Genomic DNA, 5,939 nt, shown 5'->3' with positions numbered 1-5,939 from the left:
AATAGCAGCCTGACATTTGGCCAAGAGAGAAGACTAGCCTGGAGCTGAGTCAGTTCCTGAGACATCCAGACAGATAATGAGACCTGAATTAGGACAGTTCCTGACATTTCTCTAAGGCCTGACCAAAACTGGTAAAATTAACATAACAACCAGTCAGAAATTGTACTGATGTAACTGCCTCATGCCTAGACAATCATTTTAGAGAATACCTAAGCCTTCCAGAAAACTCCCCTAGCCCTGCATAAAAGGGACCTAAAAACAGGTATCCTCATCATCTTTTTGATGAACAGTTGACCCATGTATGCTGGTTCTTTCTAGAGAATGAATATTCGTTGTCTCTGTATACTATTTGAGTCTGAAGTCTTCCTTCAGTGATTCTTAGACCCTAACATAATGAAGTAATAAGCAACATATAAAAAATGAGTTTTAAAGACGGGACCCAGAAAGTAATTGCTCAATGCAGGTTGGTATATAGAACATGATGACTGAAGTCATATTTTTCATCATTTTCCTTTAAAATTTTCTTTCATCTATTTTTCACTGATATTTATATTCATACCCAGATTATACTGATAATTTGTATCATTTCTTTGTGGAACATTACACCACCTTGACCCATGCATTCCCAAATAAGAGATTCAGAATGAAGCAGTCTTGATGTGGGGACATGTGAATGCTGTGTGTTACTCTTGGGCCTTAAGGATGTTTACTACCTTCACAGTCATCTCATCTGTGAAACTGTATAAAGGTCTCTTGACTTCCTGAAGATGAAATCTGAACACTAGGCAATATGTTCTAAATTATAGACTATACAACAGATATTAATTATTATTTTTTAACTAATTTTTTGGTAATTTCATATATGCACAAAGGGTATTTATATCATATCTACCTTCTACCCTTACTCCACCTCCTCCTGGATGACCCCTCAAATATTACTCCTAACTTTATGTTCCTATACAAATATATACTGATTCTAATTATTGTTTTCCTTCTGTTCAAGAATGTAGGGCCATTCACTGGAGCATGGGTAACACACTGTGGCCACACCCCTGAAGAAAACTGACACTCCCTCCTGATAAACCATCAACTACCAATAGCTCCAAAGCTAACAGGAGCCTCAGAAGCTGACAAGGTCCAGCTTCAGTGTAAAAAAGGGTCCTGAGAAATTCAGGAATGGGGGCACTGTTACTCTAATAATGACTTGGAGTCAGTAGTGGATGCAAGCTGCCAATTCTCTTCCCGGGGATTCTCATCATTCTTCCTTCTTCTCCTTTCTCCCATCTCATTCTTTAGCTTTCTCTCTTTTCATTCTTTTGCCTTTCCCTTTCCATTCTTGTACTGTGTCCCTTCTCCTCATTTTTCTACATTGTTTCTTTTCATGCCTTTGCCTTTTCTCTTTCAATTCTTTAACCTTCTCACCTCTCACTCTTTAGCTTTATCCCCTTTTATTACTTTACTTTCTTCCTTCTCGCTCTTGCTTTCTGTCTTCCCATTCTTTTTCCTTCACACTTCTCACACTTTTGCCTTCTTATCTTTCATTTAGCCTTCTCCCTCTTCTCATTTTTTCCTTCTCACTTTTTACCCTTATGCATTCTTTTCCTAGCCATGCCTTTTCTTCTTGAGATCACTTTAACTCTCTATCCTTAATGTCCTCAAGTTTAAGCTGGCTAATTAATGCAGTAGTCATTAGATGGGAGGGTTCATGTATTTCCTCATAATACTAAATTGAAGGCCAACTATAGCTATGAACTACTTCCACAAAGGACCATGTAGGCTTTTATGGACTCTGTGGTTCTGTTGTCTAAATCTTTTTGAATGACCATAAAGATGAAATGGAAAGCCTGACCCTTTTCCTCCACAGCCTCATGACCACCTCCATTCTTCATTCTTAAGAACCACATCTGTGTAGTGGCATATTATCCCCGCAAGTTGGGAGGAGCAAAAGTGGAAGAAGTAATGAGAGGAAGAGAAGAAAGAAGAGGAAGAGCTAGAGGAAGAGTTATAGGAGGATGGAGAGCCACACATGTATGGAGAGCAGTTCTGGGTAACAACTTTGTTTAGGTTAATTGTAAAACAACTCCAATTGTGTGGGCATCTTGCTATTTGAGCATTACCAAATATATAAAGTTATTGGATAATCTTTAACCATTAGAGTCTCATTTATACTGGGTACCGCATGAATGGTGAGATGGTCTAGGCCCATCCCAGCCATGTGGAGACAGCTTGGAAGATTGACAGAGCCATCTCCCACGCTGGTGTCTTGTGGGTGGCAGGGCCAGAGTTTCTGGCTGGTCGTTTCTATCTGTGGCATGCCTGTGGCCTCTGGTTGCTTCCAGTTGTGGAGCTCTTAGCTTCAGACCACAGAGCATGGTAGCTTGAACTAGGCAGACCCACCACTGCTTAGATCATCAACCTGCACAACCTCATATTTTTAAATAATTACTTCAACACATCTGTTTATTTTATTATGACATGATTAGCTCTGACTAATGGGGAAAGTGTTTTTCACAGAAAAAGAGATTGAATGTAAAATAGAAGAGACAGTAGATCAATTTCAGGCCAACAGCTTGCATCATCACACTTGGGAATCATGGGGATCAACAGCCTGGCAATACTCCAGGAGCAGGAACTATGTTTCACCTACCCATATGCTGCCATGTTGGGCTCAGAAAGAAGCCCCTTTCTTACAGGCCTCTCCTTACAGGGATTAGTGTTGAGTGTCTTAATCTGATGAAAATCTTATGCAAGGAACCATAGCTAGTGAAAGCTTTGCTTCAAAATTCTAGCTCAAATCTACTAGGATATTATTTTAATGTTTTGCAAATAGAGAAATCAGTTTCTTTCTAAAATAAATGTTCTTTTATTTTGACATGCTTTTAATGGTTAACTCCTCCAAGGATAATACTAAGAAATTCTTTTATAGTCCTTTATGGTTTGTGACATAAACAAGGGGTAGAGAAGAAGAAATAGATACTCTAAGGTTAGTGGAGAGAGTAAATGTGAAACACGGTGTGAATTTTATATCTTATAATCCAGGTATCCATGCTTGATGAGTGCAAAGAGATTTTATGGATTCAGACAATTCAAGTTGGGGAGTCTCTGAAAAACAACAGGGCCAGCAGAATAAGGATCCCTGTGAAGCAAGAAAGAAATCTAGTTCAACGTGATTTAGTATCTTGTTAGTTAAAACATCTAGAGTCTTACCCTCCGCAATTAATTTTAGGCATACTTAAGAACAGATAATGTTTTGAAAAAACCACTTTTCCTTATTATAATTTATTCAATCTTATGTGTAAAATAAAGTTTAAGCCATGGTTATATTAAAACTATTTATCAAGTTCATATGACCTCTTCCATAAAGATGGATTCTACTGACTAAAAAACAATGTTCAAGATAAAGGTCTAAGGGGAAAATCTCTGGGATAAAAATTAAAGTCTGGGGCAGTCAGGAGAGGCTTGGTCCTGCAAATAGTACAGTTCCAGTTGATTAAATATGTCCATTCCCATTCTTCTGAGGGGAAAATAGATTATAGATCTCTTCTGTTTTAAGGACAACTGTGCTTTATAACATTCCTAGTTTTCCTAGTATTTATCTGTGGGAACAAGGGCCTCATGTTCTGTACAAATTCATGTTGCCAGAGTGTGAATCATTAATGTATTTGATGTCTAGATTCATGGCAGGTAGTCTTTTAGACTCAAGAATAGAGATTTTGGCTGCATTCTCTGCCCATCTCCATGGCTGCCTACAAGCTGGTGCTGATCCGGAATGACGAGAGCTCCTGGAACCTGAAAAACCTCTTTAGTGGCTGGTAAGACTCTGACCTGAGTCCAGTGGGCCACGAGAAAGCAAAGTGTAGTGGGCAGGAGTTGTGAGATGCTGGCTATGAATTTGACATCTGCTTCACCTCTGTGCAGAAGAGAGCAATCTGGACCCTCTGGACAGTCCTGGATGCCATTGATGAGATGTGGTTGCCAATAGTCAGGACTTGGCACCTCAATGAGCGACACTGTGAGGGGTCTAACAGGCATCAATAAAGCAGAAACTGCTGATAAACATGGTGAGGCACAGGTAAAGATCTGGAGACGATCTTATAATGTCCCGCTAACTCCCATGGAGCCTGATCATCTATTCTACAGCAACATCAGCAAGGATTGCAGATATGCAGACCTTACTGAGGACCAGCTACCCTCCTGTGAGAGCCCAAAGGATACTATTGCCAGAGCACTGTTCTTCTGGAATAAAGAAATTATCCCCTAGATCTAGGAAGGGAAAGGGACTTGATTGCCGCCCATGGCAAGAGCATTAAGGGCATCCTCAAGCATCGAGAGGTCTCTCAGAAGAGGCCATCATGGAGCTGAACCTGCCCACGGGTATTCCTATCATCTATGAATTGGACAAGAACTTAAAGCCCATGCAGTTCTTGGGGAATGATGAAACCGTGCATAAAGCCATGGAAGCTCTGGCTGCTCAGGGCAAGGTGAAGAAGTGAAGACAAGGAGACAGACTCCTACCCTAACATCCTTCCTGCCTGTTCTGCCTCCTGCACCCTCCCCAGTGCCTGCCATACTGACTACATCTTTGGGATCTTAAGTTCAAGTTGAAGCTGCAGATGAGGACTTGTGGCTCCAATTTTCATTTTAGTATTTTATCCCCTTCACCCATTCCCTTCATAGAATCTAGTTAGGATAACATCTCTGGGGATTCAGGTCCTTGATCCACATCCAGGGATGGCTCCCTGTACAAGGAGATTTGAGAGATAGTAATTATAGTTTTTCTTAGTTCTTTGTTTACTAAGGGTCTGCTAGGAAGAAGTCAAGTATGACCAATGAGGAGAAGCTGTTGTCCAGTTTTGTCCCTGTCACCTGTTCTGCACTATTCCTAAAATTAGATAACTGGGGGCACAGTCATTCTAGTGGAAAGTGAAAGTAATCTCATGGTGACTTAAAAGACCCTAAATTTTCTCTGACCCTAAAGGAGCTGCTGGCCCTAGAAGGTTGAGATCAATCTTGTCATGTCTATGTGTTACATTTACTTTTACAACAACAACAACAAAAAAGTATATATACACATATCAGCACACAAAAGCAAATCTGAGGTTGCTAGTGGCAGTTGAAACAGTCCTATGTGGTCACCAGAAAATAAGCCATGCCATTTCTTATGTCAGATGGGAAAAACATCTTGTACCTCCTGCTATGTTTGGATCCCTGTGAGTTGTTTTGTAGAGGTGAAGTTCCCCTTAATCGTGTTCAAGTTTTTGTCTTTCACTGTCCGAATCATGGTCCAGTTGCTTAACCCTACCATGTGGGTTCAGAACTCATTTGGGTATAACAACTAAGTCTCTTTCGAGATCAATATAATAAAGGAATGATGTGCAATTAAAAAAAAAATAAAGAGTGGAGATTTTAATAAATTCCACAGAACAGTAGACTCTCTTCAAGTGAAAAAAAAAAAAAAACAGTTGACAAATTTATTCATGATCTGTACCTTTTTCACCAAAGCTACACTACCCAGCAAAGAATAAATTGTCTTGAAAAATGTTAACTGAGTGTTTATATTGTACTCCATACCAGGCCTTGGGACATGTAGAATTATATGAAAAACTATACATTTGATTCTCTAAAAATTTTTTGATAAATTTATCCTTCTTGAGACATGGCTCTGGGTTTGCCTGTGTTCAAAAAAAGGCGTTGTTGTTCATGGGCACAATATTTCTGAGCTCTGTCATAGATCTTTCTCTTTCCTTCCATCCTGTTTTCAAGCTGTCTTTCTTTTTAACTGACAACTTTACACCTGTCTTTCCCACTTCTATTTCTCTATTTTCTTTCTAATGCCACACACACACCACACACACACACACACACACTCATATATATATATATATATATATATATATATATATATATATCCATAAATTTCTATGAACCTTGAAATAATA

General features: G+C 39.4%; 1 pseudogene; it reads left to right on the top strand.

The window, feature by feature from the left end:
- Positions 1-3,738: 3,738 nt before the first annotated feature.
- On the top strand, positions 3,739-4,493 carry LOC143439560 (phosphoglycerate mutase 1-like; annotated as a pseudogene).
- Positions 4,494-5,939: the final 1,446 nt, after the last annotated feature.

Source organism: Arvicanthis niloticus, chromosome 27, assembly GCF_011762505.2.
Source record: "Arvicanthis niloticus isolate mArvNil1 chromosome 27, mArvNil1.pat.X, whole genome shotgun sequence".
NCBI lineage: Eukaryota > Metazoa > Chordata > Mammalia > Rodentia > Muridae > Arvicanthis > Arvicanthis niloticus.
The sequence above is the reverse complement of the archived record's forward strand: the minus strand, read 5'-3'. Positions and strand labels throughout refer to the sequence as shown.